Raw genomic sequence first — 25,016 nt, 5'->3', positions numbered from 1 at the left:
CCCGACGTAGACTGGGAGACTGTTTCGCTGAACACCTACACTCGGTCCGCCAGAGAAAGCGGGATCTCCCAGTGGCCACACATTTTAATTCCACGTCCCATTCCCATTCTGATATGTCTATCCATGACCTCCTCTACTGTCAAGATGAAGCCACACTCAGGTTGGAGGAACAACACCTTATATTCCGTCTGGGTAGCCTCCAACCTGATGGTATGAACATTGATTTCTCTAACTTCTGTTAATGCACCTCCTCCCCTTCTTACCCCATCCCTTATTTATTTATTTGTTTGTTTACTTATTTATTATTTTTTCCCCTTTTTTCTTCTTTTCTGTCTCTGTCCCTCTCACTATCACTCCTTGCCTGCTCTCCATCTCCCTCTGATGCTCCCCTCCCCCCTTCTTTCTCCCTAGGCCTCCCATCCAATGATCCTTTCCAGCTGTGTATCCCTTTTGCCAATCAACTTTCAAGCTCTTAGCTTCATCCCTCCCCCTCCTGTCTTGTCCTATCATTTTGGATCTCCCCCTCCCCTTCCCATTCTCAAATCTCTTACTATCTCTTCTTTCATTTAGTCATGACGAAGGGTCTCGGCCCGAAACGTCGACTGTACTTCTTCCTATAGATGCTGCCTGGCCTGCTGTGTTCCACCAGCATTTTGTGTGTGTTGCTGGACTATTTATTTTCTGGATTTCCCCACTAGAAAAACATCCTCATAAATCTACCCACTTCAAAATGTTATATTGCAATAAAATTACTTCAGTCTTTTGAACACATTATTCTAAGTCCTCTCTTTATGACCGTTTCTAATATGGCAAAGCTTTTATTTCAGGAATCAGTCAAGTGAAACTTCACTTTCACTGCCTTTAAGGCAAGTCTGTCCTTCCTTGAATAAAGCGATCAACATTGTAAGCATTATGTGATCCCTTTACACCTGTGGCATTGCAGCGAGATACAAAGATTCAAGATTCCAAGTACAGTTATTATCAACATATGTATGCAGTATACAACCCTGAGTCTTGTCTTCCCACAGACAGCCACGAGATAAAGAAAACCTTGGAACCCTTTCAAAGAAAAACATCAATTCTCCCCACGCACAAAAAAAATCAAATCATGCAAATGACAAAAAAGAGCAGAGAAACACAGAATATAAACCACAAAATGCACAAAGTGAATATGCTTGGAAAAAGTCCAGGCATATTCAGTTCAGCTCAGTTCAGTTCAATCCAGTACCGTGTCACTCATCATCTGTAGGCTGCCCTGATCAAAATTGCTGAAAATAGCATAAAAGGAAGGAGTGACCAGAAACCAGAAACACATCATGATGTGAACTAGAGTCCAAACAGACTGCGCCGATTAAAACTTGCTCAAGACCCACGACTCCAGCACCATCCTTCACATCATCCAGGGAAAGAGAGATCATTTGAACACAAGGACCTTCCTCTGGGAGTGGCGAGTGAGAGGGAGAGACTGTTGCGTGCAGCCACCCTCCTCCCGACACCCCTTCGCCTTCCACTCTCACCTGGATGATTAAAACTTCCCCAATGCTTTAAATGGTGAGATCAGTGAGAAATGGAGTCAGTCATGGGCTTGTGCACCACCTCTAGGCTACTTGGCCATGAGGACGCACACTTTGCTCAAAACCACTTAGAAACAGTAAAGTGTCAGATCACGCAATCGGGCCAAAAACACTCCATCAAGATGTAGATCACAGGCTTCAACAGCAGCAGAACCACATTTAAAAGAAAGAAAAAGACATAAAATGAGTGAAAGAAGTAGTTTCATGAACTGTCTGGAGGATATGGCCCTTGTTGACTGGTGCCATCTTCTTCCAAAATAACTTATTTTGGCAATTCATTCCTTTTCCTATGAAAGCTAATATATCTTAATGCTTATAGATGCCCCTCTTGGGTTAATGTAACCATCACATTTAATGGCTAATGTGTGTGAGTCACAACCCAATATGCACTCACCAATATATAAAGAGTGAACAGCTGCAGTCCTGTCCACACCTTGCAGAACTACTATGTTGTTTGATATCAGATGCAGTCTGCAAGTGTTCTGCTTACATCCACTCTCACAAGGCTTTACTATTCTTGTACCTATACCTCGTTCCACATAATCATTTTTAATGTCAGAAGATGCTGGGCTGCATGGAGCCATTTTTAATCGGGGGACTTGTAAATTGTTAGCTTTTCAGACTTGATGCATGTAATTCTATTTCTCATTGGACAGTAGCTCTGCATTTTCAGATATCTCTTTTATAGGTTGTTTTCTGGGTTGTAAATGTTGGCAGTGAGCTTACTGAGGGCAGTTTTGGGCCCGTTATCTAAGATATGGAGAGTGTCTAGGGGATACTCATAAGAGTTATTCTGGGAATGAAAGGGTTAATGTATGAGGAACATTTGTTGGCTCTGGGCCTCTACTCACTGGAATTTCAAAGAATAAGTGGAGAGGGTCTCATTAAAATGTATCTACTATTGAAAGGCTGAGATGGAGTGGACATGGAGATGGAGAGGGAGTTTCATATAATGGGGGAGTTTAACACTGGAGGGCATAGCCTCAGAATACAAGGATGTCCCTTTAGAACAGATAAGTAGGAATTTCTTTAGTCAGAGGGTGGTGAACGTGTGGAATTTAATGCCACAGATGGCTGTGGAGGCCAAGTCATTTGAAGTGGAGGTTGGTAGGTTTTTGATTAGTAAGAGCATCAGAGGTCAGGGGGAGAAGGCAGGAGAACAGGGTGGAAAGGGATGAAATGATGAAATGGCAAAGTCAATGGGTCAAATAGCCTAATTTTGCTCCTATGTCCATTGGTCTTACGGTCCTAATGCCGACTATCTTGCAGAGGGATGCTTGTTCCTTTAAGAAAAACTAGGCAAAATAATATTGATAGTCAGAAATGGCCAGTTCTGTTGCAAAACGTAGACAACTCATGTCTTCCTTTTTTCATATTAGTGTTGGCTAATTCTGCTGCTTTTTTATTATTATGGCTCAGTTTTTTTCTTTTATTTTTGTACAGTTTGTCCTGCTAGACATGTCCTCCTGCCTTATCAATAGCAACACATTACACAAATAAAGAAGCTGAAACTTAAGTTAACTTTTCTTTAACTGTCACAATGGGGTTTCACCACATCAAGGATATTTCTTTTGTTTCCTTCCCATCCTTCTGAATATTAAAACTAAGTTGTTTCTCGATTCCCTCTCTTTCCCAGGTCCAGGACCTGAAATGATAAACAATTCTCTTCCAGTAGTTGCTGGATGCCTAACTGAGTTCTTCCAGCAACTCCCCCCCCCCCCCCCCCCCAAGATTTCCAGTATTTGTAGTTTTGTTTTCTTCTTTAACTGGCTGGTTTGCTATAATATACGCCCTCTAGTGGAGTATCCAGCAGGCTGCAATAGCACTGAACAGACGAACACAAAGTTGGTGGTGTGCTCCCTGCAGTCTAAGGCAAGGCAATCATGATCTCTGTGTTAATTTTCATTGTTTTTTAAAATATAGCTAACACGGAATTTATAACTTATAGTCTAAATTCCAAGGCCAAGAGGATACCTGTCAATGGAAGGTATATTTAATTTTGCTGAACACTCCTCAAAAGGAGAGAATGTGCTTTAATTTCCTCTTAGGTTTCAAGGTAAGCTTAATAAAGAAGTAGAAAAAATGAATGTTAACTTGCCATTGCTCTTGCTTATTGAGTGACTAGAATATTTGTAACCTTGTGTAAAGAGAGGCTGACATTAATCCAGCAGCGAGCAATCTGTGAAATCTGATTTATCATTTTATAGTACAATGCATTTTTACATTCCAAACTGTTGTATAAGACTAGCCATTCAACAGTTTTATCATCTGCCTGGTGAAAGAGATGTCAGATTTAATTGTTTAGATTTTTGGTTTGCCCTTCAGCAAGCAGGTGCTTTTTAAAAAATCCTGGTTGTGGTTTAATCCAATTCCCCCGTCACTGATTGCAGCTTGGTAGGCTCCAGAATGAGACAGTCACATTACTGAGCATGTCTGATGCAGAGCTGAGAGGTGATGCAGTTGGAGAAGTGGTGAATGTCAAGGCCTTGGGCAAGTTGTGAAATGAGAGATGTGTGCATCAGTATTGCGAGTAAGTAGCTGCGAATATCGATATGTGATTGGAAAGCAGCAGCGATGTGGTTGCTGCCTCCCATTGTAGATAATGCACTGGGTTAATCTATAATTGATATGTGAGTGATGGTTAATAATTCTGTGGCAAATGATATTAAGAGCTCAAGTAAAAGCAGTGACATGGGTCAGGCAGGAAATATTGGAGCTCTGGGACTGAGCGGTGCGGTAGAATGTAATGGATAGTGAATTAGTTCTGTTTCAGGTAAACGGAGGCACTGCTGCAGTGCCGCTTCAGAAGGTGTGTAAACGGCTGCAGATGAGAATTAATACTAAGTGATTGGAATTGACGGTTTTAATTAGATTACTGTCATTGACTGAAATACACAGATAGAGCACATCGCAAAGCTTCTGGATGAAGTGCAAATTCTGTCACCATGCACCGACAGTAATTTCTTGGGGACCTGTTCAATGAAGTATACATTGTACAGAAATTAACTCTGAGCACCCATAACAGAATTTCTTGACAGGATTTATTTAATTATTCGATGAAGGTTATAATTGAAACAAAATGACTTCCAATATTTTAGCATTGCAACATGATATTAAATCTTAACCATTAAGATATAAAAAAATCAATTGAAAATATTCAGTCTTCCAGACTGCATCCAAACATTAAAATATTGTAAAAGTATTGAAGCTGTTTATTAAATTAAAAACAGTACTTGTAGTTTTCTCCTCAAATTTGCAAAAACGAACAGGTTGATCACACAGCTATTTTTAAAGGTTTGTGGTGTTGTAAAGAATTTTCAATACTGCCAGTAGTAAGATAACCAATGAAAGTGCTATTTTAAAATTGAAAGTCTCAGATATGCTGAAAGGTTGTCAATGAAGTTTGAGCTGATCTTACTGACTGATATTTTCTTCCCATTTAGTTCCTGAAAGGTGGGAGCTCTGCCTCAGCAGCATTCTTTGGCTGCTGGTAAACCTCCTGTGACTTGCTAAAGTGGCCATAATAGATGCCTAGGGTATGAATGCCGTCAAGTCATTGAGTGGCGCGGATGAAACATTTCATTGTTCAACTACACTTTTCATGAGTGCTTCTGGCATGAAAGATTATAGGATAACAATCAGCAGATGGCTGTTCTTCTGTTTTGCTGACTGAATGTTTAATAGTATCACAATTTAAAAAAAAATTAAAATGTGAACAAATATTTAAGTTGTGCGAGTGGTAACGGAGTAACGTCATGTCAGCAAGTTCTCAATTGCAAGCAATATGTTACATAGTTTTGTGAAACTACTGAAAATGTAGGGCTTAGGGCACACATTTAATTTTCAATGTGTTCTATACATTTTAATGTACTTTAATTTGGACATGGAGTGCTTCTTTTATCGGGTGAACTTGTTGTTGAAGTATTTGTAGGTTCGGTTGTCTAAATAGTGAATTGTAAAAATGTAAATATGCAAAGCACCTGGTTAAACAGGATTTATAATTATAATGATGACAATATGGACAGAACTGCCAGACTTTGCTTCATTATTTAGAAGTACAATCAACACAGAATCAGTGATTTGACAGACACTGGTTTTGATTTAAGGAAAAAAAACTGTTATAGTTTGACTAGAAACAGCTGACTTTTTAGTGTCAATCTGTTTCATTGTTATTGGAGAACATCTCCCCAGTCTAGCTTGGGAAAAAAAAAATCAACAGGTAGATGTTTTAAAATTGCAACTCATTTTAAAGTTTTGTATGCTATTTCAACAACTGTCTTTATTCCTGTATGCAGTGTACATTTTCAGTATAATAATTAAAATGTGAATTTTAGCCTTTGCTTTCCACTTCAGCTTTGGGATCTGGGAACTTCTCAATGTGGTTGGCTTAGCAACAAGCTTCATTTACATTTTTCTGGTCATCTTTTAGATAGAACCCTGTTCCTTATCTACTCAAAATGACATCCAGGCCAATGGTTCTTTGAATTTCTAATTTTATTTACTTGTACAAAGAACTTTTTGGAGGATAGCTATGATCAATTATGTTCAATTAATTACCAGTGTGCTTATGACCGATTCACATTTCTTGCTGAAATGATTTTGTATTGGATAATTTTTACTAACACTTCTATGAACAGTCTTGTCAGTACTCAATGTTAAAACTAGAGATTGAATTAACAAGAGCAGAAGAGCCTGTCTGATTTATTTATTTATTTAATAATTTATTTCTCTCATATATGGGCATGGCTTTTCACCTTTTTCAAAATTATTTGGCAGTATTAATTTTGCATCTCATGAATTTATAATGCAACAAGTTAGTGTGATGTTGTTTTTGAGTAAAGCCAGTTTGAAGCCAGTTAAACATATTATCAAGAAACTATTGAACATTTTGGTTTCCTTTTTAGACCTGACCCAGTTAATTAATTTTAAGTCATGGCAAAGTTGAAATTGACATAGCAGTTGCCTAAGCTCAGGTTTAAGGTATGTGGTGACATTGAGTAAATGGAGCTTTAGTCTGCCTCCAACATGCACTATATTTGGAATAGGAATGATGTGTATTTCTGTTGAATAACAGAAGATTGAAAATATCCAGTGAAATTTATACTTGAGAAGAAAGCTCTTGAGTTCATATTGTGTTCATACTGGTCAAAACCTGACTTTAAATTAACACAATTTCCCATCCATCAGTTAGTAAACTTAGGGCTCTTCAAGAGGCCAATCAGGTATTTGTTAAATCTGGTGAGATTTTCCGCAGTGATTCCTTCAAGAAGAAAGGCTGGACATGCTTCCACTTCAGGAAAGAGATTGTGAGTGTGCACAAAAGGTGGAATAAACTGCAAATGAATAGATGTCCCAGCAGAAAACATGGAAGAAACAAGACATTGTTCTTCAATAAAAACCTGCTTCAATGTGAGAGGTCTGTGCTGTCTGTAAACACTGGATATGAAAAACTGTATGCAAATAAACACTCTGTGTGTATGTTGTTAGCCATCTGATCATACTGTTTGCACGTTGGTGTGTGTGCATGTGCTGGAGGAACCGGTCTCATTCTGTAGAAGGGTGCTGGTCTTGGCCTGCAGGATGCATGGAGGTCTTGCATCACGCAAAAGAATTTCTGACCTAGTGCATCATTGCTTTTTGAAATGGCTGTTGTTTATATTAAAAGTGTAATTGTATTGTAGAATATTCCTATTGACACTTTTTTTAACCATGCACAATAATATACATTTTACACAAGTGCATTACTGAACCATATGTATATTATGTTGTGTAAATCTAATGCAGGGATATCATAGAACATGGAACAGTACAGCACATGAACAGGCTCTTCAGCCCACAAACTAATCCCTCCTACTTACAAAAGGTCCATTTCCCTCGTGTTCATATGCCTATCTAAATGTTTCTTAAAAGCCTCTATTGTATTTGCCTTTACCACCACCCCAGCCATTGTAATCCAGGAATCCACCATTATGAGTTTTTTTAAAAAAACTTATTCCTCACACCCCTTTTGAATCTACCCCCTCTCACCTTCAATGCATGTCCTCTGGTATTAGACATTACAACCTTGGGGGAAAAATACATCTTTTTATTACATCTTCCTATAAGTGCAATTTTTAAAAAATCCTCATTTGATTGCTTGAGAAAGGAAAGAGTAATGATTAGGGGGAAAAAATAGTGGCTGGAAGCTCTATACTGTGAATGTAGGGTCTTTAGTAATGAGACTTGAAAATTTATGCCAAAAGTGTCTGCATAGTTCTTGGTGAGAAAGGGAGTCTTCAGCTGCAGGAAGGTTTTGATGGACAGAACACACATGACAAATGGAATTCAATCAAGAATTGTGAGAGGATATGTTTGGGAAGAGTGTGATGAGAAGTAGAGAATTAAGGGGATCCAGGACTACATGTCCACAAATTACTGAGAGGAGCAGAATAGGTGTTTACGGCATATGGGGAAAGTTGGCTTGATTAGTGTGACCTACCACAGAGGAACAATCAAGTATTAATTTTTTTCGGTAAACACAAAAGAAAATCCCTCCTTCCTCTATTCCCCACTCTGACCATTTACCTTTTCTTGCTTGCCTATTACTTCACCCTGGGCCGCCGCCTCCTACCCTTTTTCCTATGGTCCACTCTCCTCTCCTGTTAGATTCCTTCTTTTCCAGCCTTTGACCTTTCTCACCCATTTGGCTTCACCTTTTAGCTCGCCTCCTTCCCTGCCCCCTCACCTTTTTATTTTGACATTTCCCCCCTTCCTTCTCAAGGGGAAGAAGGGTCTCACCCTGAAACATCGCCTGTTTATTCATTTCCATTGATGCTGCTGAGTTCCTCCAGCATTTTCGGTGTGTTGCTTTTGATTTCCAGCATCTGCAGATTTTCTTGTGTTAACAACTAAGTTGTGTTTCATTACTGAAGACACAAAGGAAGTCACAGGTTGAAAGCTGTGTACAGTTCACCAAAGTAACAAAAGGCTCTGAAAGCATTGGAGAGGAAGCAGGGCTGACTTGAGAATTATAGTGATAAGGGAAGATGGTCTCTGCTGCAATTATTTTGTTTGCAGGAATGGAGATATGAGTTTTAATTGGTGTGTGTACACAGGAAAAGAACGCATGCTAAAAGAAATAAGTCATCAATTTTGTGGAATTGAGATTGGACTTGATCTCAATCAAGCAAAGTTCATCTATTCTGAACCTTCAAGCACCCAGCAGGAACTGTGACTTCTGAAATTCCAGTTGTTAAATCTAGAAATCTGATTCTAGATTTGAAGTTCTGTGATGTGATTCTGGAAATTTCCCCCCAAATGTGCTCAATGCACAGTTTGCAACTGGGGTACAATTCTTACTGCATTTTCCCAGAATGTGGCAATACTTGTGCACTCAGTCACCAGTCACTTGTCATTACTAACCCTGTTTTCTATGAAGCTCTCACTTAACGAGTCGGTGCTCAAATTGTCTTCACTGAGATCTGTGACTTTATGTGACCTCAAAATGCAACCTCAGCGATGTGCTGAACTCTGGATCACTCTTGGGTTCCTAGTTTAGGGTTCATTCCAATCTCCTGCTGAATCTGCCACATTGCGGTTTGCTTCTCACCACTGTACACACATGTACTCCACAAGCACATTCCATGGTCACAAAGCAGAGACTTCCTCCCCTTTACGTGTAGCTCAGTGGAGCAGTGTGCATCCAGGCCCTCATGAAGATGTGACTGGGAACCTCCTGGCAGGAGTGCATTTGAGGTTTTCCTTGCCACCCCCCTCACCCATGCATAAGGAAATTGCCTCTTGTGGGTTCTTCACCACCCTTTCTGGGATCCTCTGATCCCTGTTAGAAGTGTCAGAATTAATCTTGGAAACCCAAAATGACTGCTGTATGGACTGTGCAATGAAGATTTTGCTTCAAATGCAAACAACGTTATGGTGACTCACGATTCTATTTTGAAATGAATGCAATGGGACTAAGGAGCAAGAGACAAGATGTTCTCTGAAATACAGTAATCCTAACGATGTCACGACTCTGACTTTTCTTATTGAATGAACTGCTCAATACAACTCACTTCCAAATAGTTGTAGGGGTTGGAGTTGAGCGTGTACAAGCCCATCCCAAGGTAGCTAATCAGGTTAGCTGTGCACTGCTTCTGGCCAATAAGAAATTAAATGGATAATATTCCACCTAAAACGTAACAAAGCTTCAACTTGTATTGCTCCAAAAATCCTCATTTGTTTATGAGGAGCTTTAGCCACAAATCCACAATTTCATTATTCACATCTAGTAAGGGGGATGGCCTAGTAAGGGTGATCACACGAAGGGAGTTATGTTGACTGTAGTAACCATGGAGGGGCACTTCTGTTGTCTACCACAGCCATAACCATGGTTGTTCTTAACTGCCTCCTGCTCGTGATGGAAGAACTGCTCACAGAATGACAGAGCAGATTCATCAGTCCAAAAGCACAGAGAAAGTGATTGCACTGCACAATAACACCATGGAAACGTAAGAAATAGCATCATGTTTTTCAGCCTCACAAAAGCCTTTGACTTCATTCATTAGAATAGACCATGGAGCACTTTTTCAGCACATTTTGCTCCCTATAGAAATTCATCTCCATTTTGCTCTGTGCCATTAATCTACCTGATAGGTTCACAACAGAACTAATCTCAGTGAAGACTGGTGCAAAGCAAGTTGTCATTACTCCAAAGTATTTCTCAGTCTTTCTCGCCTTAGGGTTGCCCTTCACCTCTAACAAATTCTCGTAGAAACGGAGCTAATTTTCACAACTGACAGCAATCTGTTTGAGTTGTGACAACCACCCTTCAGAAACTGAAGTTGTCTGAACCTCAGTAATCCAAGCTGCATTATGAAGGTGATGCTTGTGTTTGCCCATGCTAGGTCACAGAAGCATGAGAATAGATCGCATAATAATACTCAACATCCATGGGACCAAGGTCCTCCTACAGCCTGGCCTTGTTACATCACACCACTCTCCAACCAGTAAAGGTACACAGCAAGTCCCAGGAAAGCTGCTTATGCTGCCTTGGGAGCCACCCCTCAGCTTGGGTAGATATCAGTGATGAAAGTTACCTCTGTCTTCAATGCGCTAGCAGAGTCTTTGGTCATTGGAGGAAAAAGTATTTGAGGACTGGAGCTTTTTACTGGTCACAAAACTCCATGGCCTAGTGTGCAGCTGTCCTTGTGTGATTCTGAAACCGGCAGAAAGCTCATCACAGAGAAGGCACCATCACTTTGTTTCCACAAAGTTCTCCACATTCTCTGAAAGGATACATGAATTGGCATGAGTGACCTCTCCCAGCATTGAAGTCTGCCTCTGAAGTTTGTCTCCATTGACATACCATACAAATAAAACCATAGTCGGTGACTAGTGGAGTGTCGCAAGGATCTGTCCTAGGACCCCTGCTCTTTGCGATTTAAATTTTTTTTAAAAATATATAAATGACCTGGATTAAGAGGCAGAAGGATGGGTGAGTAAGTTTGTGGATGACACAAAGATTGGAGGAGTTGTGGATGGAGCTGTAGGTTGTCGAAGGTTACGAGAGGATACAGACAGGTTGCAGAATTGGGCAGAAAAATGGCAGATGGAGTTCAATCCAGATAAGTGTGATGTGATGCATTTTGGAAGGACAAACCAGAAGGCTGAGTACAGGGTTAATGGTTGGTTACTTAAGAGTGTGGATGAACAGAGGGACCTTGGGGTTCAAATCCATACATCCCTCAAGGTCACTGCACAGGTTGATAGGGTAGTTAAGAAGGCCTATGGGATGCTAGGCTTCATTAACAGGGGTTTGAGTTCAATAGTAGAGAGGTCATGTTGCAACTCTACAAATCTCTGGTGAGATTGCACATAGATTGAGGTGTTCAATTCTGGTCACCTGATTATAGGAAGGATGTGGAAGCTATGGAGAGGGTGCAGAGGAGGTTTACCAAGATGTTGCCTGGATTGGAAAACAAGTCTTGTGAGGCAAGGTTAGCAGAGCTGGGACTTTTCTCTTTGGAGCATAGAATGATGAGGGGGACTTGATAATGGTCTACAAGATTATGAGAGGCATAGATAGGGTGGCTAGCCAGTACCTGTTTCCCAGAGCACGAATAGCAAACACCAGAGGGCATATGTACAAAATTAAGGGAGGGAAGTTTAAGGGAGACATCAGGGGTAAGTATTTTACTCAGAGGGTTGTGGGTGGCTGGAATGACTTGCCAGGGATGGTGGTGGAGGCTAAAGCATTAGGGGTATTTAAGAGCCTCTTGGACAGGCACATGGATGAAAGAAAAATAGAGGGTTATTGGGTAGTGTGGGTTTAGTACTTTTTTTTAAGGATTAGATGGGTTGACACAACATAGAGGGCTGAAGTGCCTGTACTGTGCTGTAGTGTTCTAGTGTTCTATTAATATTACGCAGTTATCCTGCAGAGTAAGTCAAAAGCCTAAAAGTTTATTGACCAAAAATTTTAATCCTCAGAAGTCGCATTAGAAGCTATATCATGAATAAAATGTTGGTGATTATTTTTCTTTTTGGGTCTCCTGATGATGACTTGTTATTTCAGTGTTAAACTTCGTTCAAATCCATGGGTTTATAGCAGGGGTTCTCAAACTTCTTTATGCCATGGACAATACCATTAAGCATGGGGCCCAAGTGGGGAGCCCCTGGTTTAAAGGATAACACTTTGCTCCAAATACACACAACTTTAATGAAAATAAAACAAATTGCTGGAGGGTTGGCAGCAACTGGGGAGGCAAAGGGACATTTTTGGGTTGAGATCCTGCTTCACCCTTGATGAACTCTCACTGCTCCCCTCCGATTTCTACTGCTTTCCTGCACTTTGACCAGTCTTCACCTGAAACGTTGACAATCCCTTTTCCCTGCAGGAAGTTCTTATGTCCCACAATCTGCTGGAGGAACTCTGTGGCAGCTCAACCAGCTGACTTCCTCAGGTAGATTATTAATAAATTTAATTCTGAAGTCTGGTTGATCCTCTAATTGTACCAAGAATATTCTGTGTTGTGAAATGGAAGCCAGTACCTCTGTTCAACTAAATCCAATGATACAACCCATCAATTAATTAATAATTTCCTTTAAAATGTGGTACCTGTTGGCAGCTGAATTTGCAGCACCATGGAAATGTTCCTTCTTTGTCACAAATGTATATTCCTTTCTCCTGAGCAAAATATATTTATACAACCAGTTGACAGGACCTGCCATGATCATTTGAATTCTCAGGTCCATGAAGAATTTACTAAAACAAATGAAACCAAAGCCTCAACATAGTCAGGCCTGTTATGAGAGGAAAATATAGAGGGGGAAGAGAGGGGAAAATTTGGAGAGGAGTTTGGGCATTTCAAACATAAAACTGGCAATGTCGGAGTATTGGCAGCTTGACTGTTAATGACGCATCACAAGTTAAAAGATCTGGACATAGTACCTAGCAAATCGGGCAGCACCCATGCAGAGAAAAGCAAGAACATTGACATGAACATAATTAATTATGATTGACCTGGATGAAGGAATGTCACAAGAGGTGGATGAATGGGGGTAGCTGTAGAGCAGGAGTTCCCAATCTGGGGTCCATGGACTTCCTTGTTTAAGAGTATTGATCCATGGCATGAAAAAGGTTGAGAACCCTGCCATAGAGGGGGAGAATGTTGTAACTGAGATGTGGAATACAGCTGTCCTCAGTATCTTTTATTGTTAAAATTCATATTGACTGAAGAAAATCACAAGTTCTGAAACAAACTGGAGACTCAGGTGATTGAATTTGCTGAGTTCAGTTCTGAATCCAGTGTGCTAAAACAAAAGATGAAGTGCAGCTTGACAAGCTTGTGTTGGACTTTGAACAGTTGAAGTGGTGAAAGACTAAGAGGTCAGAGTGGGAGTACACTGACAGGCAGCTAGAATTTAAGGTCACCCTAGTAGGTAATTACACAATGATTTGGGTCATTGTCCTTTGTATAGCAAATAGTTTAAAGTGCAGTGCAAGTAGAGCTTGTAGCATAAGCTAAAACAAATTTTACTAATGAGAAGGAGAATAATTTCTCCAGGAAAGTGGCATGGGTGAAAATTGATTGATAACAAACTCTGTACAAAATCATTCAATGTCAGTTACTGCACTGTGATTGCCAGATGATCAATAGCAATTAGAGTGGAACTCCATGGCCATGGTGGGAGAAGCTCCACTTTCTGGGGAAAAAAGAGGACATCTCAGTCCTGGAATGGAGTGAATCATCATGGGAATAGATGCAGTGGAGACTGTGGAACTGAGGGAAGACAGTAATGCCATTGTAAGTGACATGGTGGGAAGAGGTGTAGTTAAGGTAACTAGGAGTCAGTAGGTATCTAAAAGATAATTTATTTCCAGAGATGCAGACACAGATGTCAAGAACAGGGAGAGAAATGTTGGAGATGGACCAAGTGAATTTGTGGACAGAGCAGAAGTTAGCAGATTGATGAGAGCCGTACTGGTGTAGGAGGCAGCACCAATATCGTTGTCAATGTAGTGGAGAAAGAGTTGGGGATTGTTGCCAGTGTAGATTTGGAACATGGATTGTTCTATGTAGCCAGCTAAAAAGGCAGGCATAGATTGGGACCATGTGAGTGCCCATATTTTCTCTAGAGAAAATGGAAACAACTGAAAGAAAAGTTGCAGTTCTGTCAGGTGGAGGAGGATGGTGGTGGTGGGGAACTGTTTGGGTCCATTATCAAGAAAGGGAAGAGACTTGAGACCTTCCTGATGGGGGTGGAAGTGTATAGGGACTGAATGTCCATGGTGAAAATAAGGTGGTTGGGGCCAAGAGACTGGGTTTTTTTGAAGTGATGGAGGTCATTTGAAGTGTCATGGATGTAGATGGGGAGGGACTGAATCAAGGGGAAGAACATAGAGCTGAGATAACAAGGACATGAATTTTTTTTTTGACACTATCAATGGAAAATGACTTTTTCATGTCAAATGTAAAACACAAAATAAATAATTGATTGCATATGTATTCACCCCCTTCAAGTCAGTATTTAGTAGATGCACCTTTTGCAACAATTACAGTCTCAAGTCTGTGTTGATAAGTCTCTATCAGCTTTGCATATCTGGATACTGCAATTTTTCACCATTCTTCTTTACAAAACTGCTCAAGCTCTGTCAGATTGCATGGGGACCATGAGTGAACAGCCCTTTCCAAGTCTAGCCGCAAATTCTCAATTGGATTGAGGTCTGGACTCTGACTTGGCCACTCCAGGACAAGAACTTTGTTGCTTTTAAGCCATTCCTGTGTTTCAGAGTCTCCCACATGCCTTCTGACAAACTCTAGCCAAGATATTGTGTGAATTTTTTCAACAGTGGCCTTTCCTTTGCCAATCTCTTATACAGCTGTGACTGGTGAAGCACCCGGGCAACAGTTGTATGCACAGTCTCTCCCACTGAAGCTTGTAACTCCTCCAGAGTTGTCATAGGTCTCTTGGTGACCTCCCTCACTAGTACCTATCTTGCATGGTCACTCAGTTTTTGACAACTGTGCCATATTCTTTCTTGTTTTTTGATGATTGACTTAACTATACTTCAAGGGATATTCAGTGACTTGAAAATTTTCTTGTATCCATCTCCTGACTTGTGTTCTTCAATAATCTTATTGTGCAGTTGCTTGGGAATGTTCTTTGGTTTGTTAGTGTAGCTTTTAAGACCATTTGGCCCATCAGGTTTGCTCTGCCATTCAATCATGGCTGATCCCTTTTTATTCCTCCTCACTCCCAGTTCCCAGCCTTCTCTCTGTAACCTTAGATGCCATGTCCTATCAAGAACCTATCAATATCTGCCTCAAATGCACCCAACGACCTGGCCTTCACAGCTGTATGTGGCAACAAATAACACAAATTCATCACCCTTTGGCTAAAGAAATTGCTCCACATCTGATTTGAAAGGGCGCCCCTCTATCCTGAGTCTGTGCCCTCTTATCCTAGAATCTCCCACCATGGGAAACATCCTTTCCACATCTACTCTGTCTAGGCCTTTCAACATTCGAAAGGTTTCAATGAGATTCCCCCTTCCCCATCCTTCTGAATTTCAGTGAGTACATTCCCAGAGCTATCAAACCTTCCTTTCATTCCTGGAATCATCCTTGTGAACCTCCTCTGGACCCTCTCCAATGCCAGCACATCTTTTCTATGATGAGGGGCCCAAAGCTGTTCACAATACTCAAGGTGAGGCCTCAGTACATCACAATAGAATTCTTGTATTCTAGACCACTTGAAATGAATGCTAACATGGCATTTGCCTTGCTCACCACCGACTCAACCTGCAAGTTAACTTTCATAGTGTTCTGCACAAGAACTCCCAAGTCCCTCTGCATCTCAGATTCCTCCCTGCTGAGAAAATAGTGCGCACATTTATTTCTACTACCAAAGTGCATGACTATGTATTTTCTGAAATTGTATTTCATTTGCCACTTCCTTGCTTATTCTCCTAATCTGTCTGTCCTTCTGCATTCTACCTGTTTCCTCAATACTACTTGCCCCTCCACCAATCTTCGTATCATTTGCAGACTTGGCAACAAAACCATCTATTCTATCATCTAAATAATTTATATACAGCATTAAAAGAAGTAGTCCTGACACCGACCCCTGCGGACTAGTCACTGGCAGCCAACCAGAAAAGGATCCTTTTATTCCCATTCGCTGTCTCCTACCCATCAGACAATGCTCTAACCAGGTTAGTAACTTTCCTGTAATACCATGGGCTCTTGACTTGCTAAGCAGTCTCATGTGTTGCACCTTCTGAAAGTCCAGATATACAACATACACTGCATCCCCTTTATCTATCTTACTTGTAATCTCCTCAAAGAATTCCAACAGGTTAGTCAGGCAGGATTTTCCCTGAAGGAAACCATGCTGAATTTGTACTATCTTGTCCTGTGTCACCAAGTACTCCATCACCTCATCCTTAACAATTGACTCTAACATCTTCCCAACCACTGAGGTCAGGGTAACTGGTCTATAATTTCCTTTCTGCTGCCTTTCTCCTTAAAGATTTTCAATTTTCTAGTCCTCTGGCACCATGCCAGAGTCCAATGATTTTTGAAAGATCATTTCTAATGCCACCACAATCTCTCACGCTATTTCTTTCAGATCTTTAGGGTGCAGGTAATCAGGACCATTACCTGGAGACTCATACCTTCTGGTCCCCTGGATCACAGACTGACCACTGCCTTGAGGCACACACCGTCCAGTCTTGTGGATCACAGACTGACCACTGCCTTGAGGCACACACTGTCCAGTCTTGTGGATCACAGACTGACCACTGCCTTGAGATGTAGACTCTTCTGTCCCTTGGGATGCAGACTGATCATTGTCTTGAGACGCACACTGTCCGGTTCCCTAGGTCACAGACTGGCCAATACCTCTGTCCGGTCCTGTGGATCGCAAACAGACCATTGCCCTGTGATGCACTCTTTCTGGTCCCCTGGACCACAGACTGACCATTGTCTTGAGATGCATATTTTCAGTCCCTTGGATCACTGACTGACCATTATCTCAAGACGCACACTGTCCGGTCCCCTAGGTCACAGACTGACCATTGTCTTGAGATGAAAACTGTTGAGTCCCCTGTGTCACTCAGTGGCCATTACCTAGAGACATAAACTGTCCAGTCTCCTGGGTCACTGACCACTACCTTGAGAAGCACACTGTCCTGTCCCCAGTGTCACAGACTGATCATTGCCTTGAGACACATACTGTCCAGTCCCCTAGGTCACAGACTGACCATTATCTTGAGATGCACGCTGTCCATTCCCCGGGTCACAGACTGACCATTACCTTGTGATCTATGCTGCCCTGATGGATGGATGATGAATGACGTGTAGCAACTATTCAAGTCATTGGCAAAGTCTCACTTAGAGAGTTTTGTGTGCAGTTGTAATTGCTAATCTCTAGGAAGGACGTGATTAAGCTGTAAAGAGTGTAGAGGAGATTGGCAAGTATGTTACTGTACGAGGCTTTTGGGTTTTGTGTTATATGGATAGACTAGGATAGTTTTCCCTGTACATAAAATAATCAGGGGTGTAGACGGGGGTCGATGGTCACATTAATTTTCCCTGGGTAGGGGAGTCTGAGAGCCGAGGGCAAACATTTAAAAGGGACTGAAAGTTTCTTCATATGGAGGGTGATCGTTATAAATTTCATGCAGTCAGAGGAGGCTGCAAACACAAAGTTGAGAAGATTTGTGCTGGAGAAAGGATAGAAGTAGTCTATGAAGGAAGTTTGGGAAAGCTGCAGGGAAATGGGGCAAGCTCAAAGACCTTTAGAGCAGCATGAATTAGTTGGGCCAAAGGGCCTGTTGCTGCAACCTCTCAATCACAATGCTCACAGAGACTGTTGGTCAATGGTTAGACCGCAAGATATAGGTGCAGAAGTAGGCCATTTGGCCCATCAAATCAGTTCCGCCATTCAATCATGGGCTTTTCCAATTCTTACAGTCATCCCCACTCCCCTGCCTTCTCCCCATACCCTTTGATGCCCTGGCTAATCAAGAACTTATCTATATCTGCCTTAAATACACCCAATGATTTAGCCTCCACAGCCACTCATGGCAACAAATTCCACAGATTTACCACCCTCTGATTAAAGTAATTTCTCCGTATCTCTGTTCTAAATGGACGTCCTTCAATCCTGAAGTTGTGCCCTCTTGTCCTAGACTCCCATACCATGGGAAATAACTTCGCCAGATCTAATCTGTTCAGGCCTTTTAACATTAGGAATGTTTATATGAGATCCCTCCTCATTCTCCTGAACTCCAGGGAATACAGCCCAAGAGCTGTGAGACGTTCCTCATATGGTAACCCTTTCATTCCTGGAATCATTCTCGTGAATCTTCTCTGGACCCTCTCCAATGGCAGGTATTCTTTCTAAAATAAAGAGCCCAAAACTGCGCACAATACTGCAAGTGTGGTCTCACAAGTGTCTTATAGAGCCGCAACATCACAACCCTGCTCTTACATTCTATACCTCTAGAAATGAGTGCCAACGTTGCATTCACCTTCTTCACCACTGACTCAACCTGGAGGTTAACCTTTAGGGTATCCTGCACAAGGACTCCCAAGTCCCTTTGCATTTAGAATTCTCTCGCCATCGAAATAATGGTCTGCCCATTTATTTCTTCCACTAAAGTGCATGACCATACACTTTCCAACATTGTATTTCATTTGCCACTTCTTTACCCATTTCCCCTAAACTATCTAAGTCTCTCTGCAGGCTTTATGTTTCCTCAACCCTACCCACTCCTCCACCTATCTTCGTATCATCGGCAAATTTAGCCACAAATCCATTAATCCCATAGTCCAATTCATTGACATACATCTTAAAAAGCAGCAGTCCCCACATCAACCCCTCTAGAACTCCACTGGTAACCTGCAGCCAGCCAGAATAGGATCTGTTTATTCCCATTCTCTTTTTTTCTGTTGACCAGCTAATGCTCCACCATGCTAGTAACTTCCCTGTAATTCCATGGGTTCTTATCTTGCTAAGCAGCCTCATGTGCGATACCTTGTCAAAGGCCTTCTGAAATTCTAAGTACACCACATTCACTACATCTCCTTTGTCAACCCTGCTTATAATTTCCTCAAAAAATTGCAGCATTTCCCTTTCAGAAAATCATGCTGGCTTTGACCTACCTTATGTGCCTCCAGGTACTCCGTTACCTCATTCCTAACAATCAATTCCAACAACTTCCTAACCATTGATGTCAGGCTAACAGGCCTATAGTTTCCTTTCTGCTGCCTCACACCCTTCTTAAATAGCAGAGTAACATTTGCAATTTTCCAGTCATCTGGTACAATGCCAGACTATCGATTCTTGAAAGATTATTATTAATGCCTCTACAATCTCTCCAGCTACTTCATTCAGAACCTGAGGGTGCATTCCATCAGGTCCAGGAGATTTATCCACCTTCAGACCATTAAGCTTCCTGAGCACCTTCTCAGTTTTAATTTTCACTGCACATACTTCTCTTCCCTGACACTCTTGAATGTCCAGTATACTGCAGATGTCTTCCACTGTGAAGACTGATGCAAAACGTGCATTCAGTTCCTCTACCATCTCTGCGTCTCTCATTACAGTATCTCCAGTATCATTTTCTATTGGTCCTATATCTACCCTTTACTCTTTTACCCTTTAAATACTGAAAAGCTTTTAGTATCTTCTTTAATAGTAGTTGCCAGCTTCCTTTGATAATTCATCTTTTCCTTCCTAATGACCTTCTTAATTTCCTTCTGCAAGTTTTTAAATGCTTCCCAATCCTCTATCTTGCCACTGACTTTGGCTTCCTTGTATGCCCTCTCTTTTGCTTTTACTTTGGCTCTGACTTCACTTGTCAGCCATGGTAGTGTCCTTCCATTCAAAAGTTTCTTCTTATTTGGAATATATCTGTCTTGCATTTCCCTCATTTTTCGCAGAAACTACAGCCGTTGCTGCTCTGTTGTCCTTCCTGCTCGTGTCCCTTTCCAGTCAACTTTGACCAGGTCCCCTCTCATGCCATTGTAATTTCCTTTATTCCACTGAAATACTGACATATTGGAATTTAGTTTCTCCTTCTCAAGTTTTAATGTGAACTTGATCATATTGTGATCACTGTTCCCTAAGGAAGGGTTCCTTAACCTTAAGCTCTTTTATCGCCTCCGGATCATTGCACACACCCAATCCAGCACAGCTGATCCCCTAGTGGGCTCAACAACAAGCTGTTCTAAAAAGCAACACGAGTGAATCTGCAGATGCTGGAAATAAATAAAAAACACAAAATGCTGGCAGAACTCAGCAGGCCAGACAGCATCTATGGGAGGAGGTAATAACGACGTTTTGGGCCGAAGCCCTTCATCAGGAGTGAAGTAACATGGGATGGTCGAGGGGGGATAAGAAGTGGGGGGAGGGATAAAGTAGAGAGCTGGGAAGTGATAGGCTGGAGGGAAATGGGCTGGGGGGGGAAGGTGGAGAATTATGGGAAATAAAAGAGAAAGAAAGGTAGGGCTGGGAAGAGAGATTATAGTGAGGGGGGAAAAGAGAGAGAAAGAGAACCAGACTAAAATAATAGATAGGGATGGGTGGGGGGCAGGGGTATCAATGGAGGTCAGTGAGTTGGATGTTCATGCTGGCAGGCAGGAGGCTACCTAGGCGGGTAACAAGGTATTGCTCCATCGACCTGCGTGTGGCCTCATCTTGACGGTAGAGGAGGCCATGGACAGACATGTCGGAGTGGGAGTGGTCTGTGGAATTGAAGTGTGTGGCCACAGGGAGATCCCACCACTGCTGGAGGACTGAGCGCCGGTGTTCGGCGAAACGGTCTCCCAGTCTGCTGTGGGTCTCCCCAATGTATAAATGGCCACATCGGGAGCACCGGCTATAGGACTGTAAAGGACTGTAAAGGACTGTCTGGGGCCTGGGATGGTGGTGAGAGAAGAAGTGTGGGGGCACTTCTTCCGTTTGCAGGGATGAGTGCCCGGAGGTAGGTCAGTTGGGAGGGATGAAGCAGATGAATGGACAAGGGAGTCGCGTAGAGAATGATCCCTGCGGAAAGCCGAGTGTGGGGGGAGGGGAAGATGTGGTTGCCGAGAGTGAGGGGGGAGGGGAAGATGTGGTTGCCGAGAGTGGGGGACCCAGACAGTCCTTTCAGGTGAGGCACCACTTCATCTGCGAGTCAACTGGGGTGATATACTTTATCCGGTGCTCCCGATGTGGCCATTTATACATTGGGGAGACCTGCCGCAGACTGGGAGACCGTTTCGCTGAACACCGGCGCTCTGTCCTCCAGCAGTGGCGGGATCTCCCTGTGGCCACACACTTCAATTCCACAGACCACTCCCACTCCGACATGTCTGTTCATGGCCTCCTCTACCGTCAAGATGAGGCCACACGCAGGTCGATGGAGCAATACCTTATCTCCCGCCTCCTTCCTGCTGGCATGAACATCCAACTCACAGACCTCTGTTGATACCCTTACTCCCATCCCTATCTATTATTTTAGTCTGGTTCTCTTTCTCTCTCTTTCCCCCCCTCACTATAATCTTTCCCCCCAGCCCTACCTTTCTTTCTCTTTCATTTCCCATAATTTTCCACCTTCCCCCAGCCCATTTCCCTCCAGCCTATCACTTCCCAGCTCTCTACTTTATCCCTCCCCCCACTTCTTATCCCCCCTCGACCATCCCATGTTACTTCACTCCTGATGAAGGGTTTCGGCCCGAAATGTCGTTATTACCTCCTCCTGTAGATGCTGTCTGGCCTGCCGAGTTCTGCCAGCATTTTGTGTTTTTTGTTCTAAAAAGCCATCCCTTAGACATTCTACAAATTCTCTCTCTTGAGGTCCAGTACTGATCTGGTTTTTCAAATCCACTTTCATGTTAAAATCCTCAATGATTATTATGACATTGCCCTTCTGACATGCTTTTTCTATCTCCTGCTGTAATTTGTAATCCACATCCCGACTGCTGCTTGGAGGCCTGTATACAACTGCCATTAGGGTCCTTTTACCTTTGCCATTTCTTTTTTTTAATACTTTATTTTTGCTCAGCATAACAAAACTTTAAATTTCCAGATACATTTACATTTCTTCCCCTCACAGATATCAGGTATCAGAACACTTCCATCAAAATATAGACATCACCACAACATCCTACACAAAAGCCCTTATTAGTAAAGCAGACATCTACATACTGAAGAAACGGTTGCCATGTTTTATGAAAATTATTTGCTTTTGAGTGTAACATACATGTCAAAAAGTCCAAAGGAATGTATTCCGTGATTATTTTACGCCAACCAAAAGTCCAGGCACCTTATCGGATATCCAACAAAGTAAAATGGTCTTCCTCGCACAAAAAGTCAGGATGTTAAAAAGTTTTTTTTTGATGTGCATTAATAGTATGACTGCCGGGTAAGCCTAAAAGAAAAGACACTGATTCCAGCTAAAGCTCCATCTTCAGAATCTTTTCCATTTCACCCAAAATATCACTCCATAATGACTGAAGTTTGGGACAAATCAAAAAGCAGTGGGTAAAAGCTCCAGTATTTACTTTTAGAGCACATTGGAGAAACCCCTGTCTTAAATTTCAAGAGACGATCTATTACAAACTGAAATTTTCTTCGCATTATCACAGATGCCTTCCCATGTTTCAGCTGTAATTTCTACTCCCGGCTCTTTCTCCCAGACCCTTCCCAGCTGCTCAGCCTCTCCACAAGAACATTTCCTAAGGATGCTGTAAAAAGTACTAATGGAGACTTCATCCTTTGAACAAAACACCATCATTTTCTATGCCAGAATTATAGAAATCAGTTAACAATGATGTTTTTTTTCTGTATATAATTTCTTATCTGAAAGAAATAATAAAGATCCTTGTTGGGTATGTTAAATTTCTGTACTATTTGACTAAAAGACATATTCGTTCCTTCATCAAACAAATCTCCTAGATGGAATCTAAAGTTTAAATCCAGAATCCATTATGAAAATCTGGACTGTCAGTTATTGGAATGAAGGCTGATATTTTCGCTGCATTGCCGTCAATTTGTTGCACCGCCCTCCAAGCCCTGACTGTATTAATTGTTATTGGATTGCGACAATATTTCTTAACTAGTTTCATCTTATTGAGGGAAAGCAAATTAATGAGGGGGCATTTTGCTTGTGAAGCTTCAATGTTTAGCCAAATTGAGGAGGGATCCCTGCAAACCCAGTCAATCATATAAGATGAAAAGGAAAAAACATTGAAAAAAATATCAAAATATTTATATTTTTTGATGTCTGGAAAATCCAGACCCCCTAGACTACTGGGAAGCTGTAACTTAGACATTTTAATACACGGTCTTTTTTTGTTCCAGATGAAAGAAACAAACCAGCCATTTTTTTGTATTTGTTGGGTAAAAATGACTGGAATCATTCGTATTGGGTAGAGCAGACGAGGAAGAATGTTCATTTTGAGCAAGGATATTCGGCCAAGCCAAGAAATGGGAAGAGTGCTCTATCGCTCAAGATCCTGTTTGATTTTGTCAAATAACTGTGTAAAGTTAGCTTTGAACAATTGATCAAACGTAGGTGTGATAAATATGCCTAAGTAAACAAAACCTGTCTGCGACCATTTAAAGGGGAAAACACCCTGAATGTCAGGTACCTGCTGCAGATTCCCCAGAGGCATAGCCTCTGATTTAGTAAAGTTTATTTTATAACCTGAAAAGGCACTAAATGAATTGATGCATTGTATAAGATGGTGCACTGATATAGCAGGATTTGATAAGAAAATTAGAACATCATCCACATATAATGTAATTTTATGTGACTAGTCCTATGTCTGGAGCAGATACTTTGGGGTCTCGTCAAGTAGCCTCAGCCAATGGCTCGATTGCTAGTGTGAAAAGTAGTGGTGATAAAGGGCAGCCCTGCCGGCTGCCCCTCAGAATACTAAAATTATCCGACCTAATATCATTAGTGAGAATTGCAGCCAAAGGGTCATTATAAAGAATATTCACCCACTTAATAAAACCATTGCCCAAACCAAATTGTTCTAAAGTGAAAAAAGATACGGCCATTCGTCACGATCAAAGGCCTTTTCTGCATCTAAGGAAACTACCAAGCCATCCACTGCCTGTTGCTGACATGCCTGAATCACATTAAGTAATCTTCTGATATTGTTATATGATCTACGGCCTTTTACAAAACCCGTTTGATCCTCCTTTATGATAAAAGGTAACACAGTTTCTAATCAAAATGCTAAGGTTTTAGTTAAGATTTTAAAGTCAACATTTAACAATGAAATAGGCCTGTAGGAGGCACAATCTTCAGGGCTCTTTCTTAAGATTTAGGGAGATATTAGCTTCTTTCAATGATGGTGGGAGGAGACCACAATTAAATGCATGATTGAACATGGTTAGCATAGGCTCTGAAATTAAGCCTGTGAAATCTTTAAAGAATTCACTACTGAGTCCATCAGGACCAGGGGCGTTCCCACTTTGGAGCTGTCTCACAGCTTTCTGTATCTCATGTATAGATAATAGAGCATTGAGGAGGGTCTCTTGTTGAGAAGAAATACCTAGCAGATCTAAATTCCTGAAAAAGGACTTCATCCTAGATTGTCCATCATTACATTGTTCAGATTGATACAATTTAGAATAAAAATTCTTAAACACAACATTAATCATTTTAGAATTACTAGTGCAGGATGCAACTAAATCTAGGAGTGTTTTGGGGGTTAGAAAATCTACTCTGGTGTAACACTTATGTGGATTAGAAAAAAATGTGAAGTCTTTGTCTGAGGGATGTAACAACCTCCAGATATCCACAAGTCCTAGTTCTCCACACAAGCCCATGATTTGTTTGGACTGTGAGGAGAGCAATGGGGAACCACCTAGGCACTCTGTCCATCAATGGGTCCATGAGACAATTAAAATCCCCACCTACAATAATGTTTTGTATTGAAAAACTTGTAAGTTTGG

At 41.5% G+C, this 25,016-nt stretch overlaps 1 protein-coding gene across 4 annotated transcripts in view; it reads left to right on the top strand.

The window, feature by feature from the left end:
* The first annotated feature begins 3,986 nt into the window (after positions 1 to 3,986).
* The window catches only part of LOC140731158 (oxidation resistance protein 1-like), a 520,392-nt gene continuing 499,362 nt past the window's right edge, over positions 3,987 to 25,016 (top strand). For 3 of the 4 annotated variants that reach the window (XM_073052584.1, XM_073052590.1, XM_073052557.1), the window contains exon 1: positions 3,987 to 4,104. The gene's annotated coding sequence lies outside the window, so the exon portion shown is untranslated. The remainder of the gene's footprint in view (positions 4,105 to 25,016) is intronic. The other variant, XM_073052566.1, reaches the window with a different exon arrangement.

Source organism: Hemitrygon akajei, chromosome 1 (assembly GCF_048418815.1).
Source record: "Hemitrygon akajei chromosome 1, sHemAka1.3, whole genome shotgun sequence".
In the NCBI taxonomy this organism is placed as follows: Eukaryota; Metazoa; Chordata; class Chondrichthyes; order Myliobatiformes; family Dasyatidae; genus Hemitrygon; species Hemitrygon akajei.
Note: the sequence above shows the minus strand (reverse complement) of the source record. Positions and strands in the feature narration are given on the sequence as shown.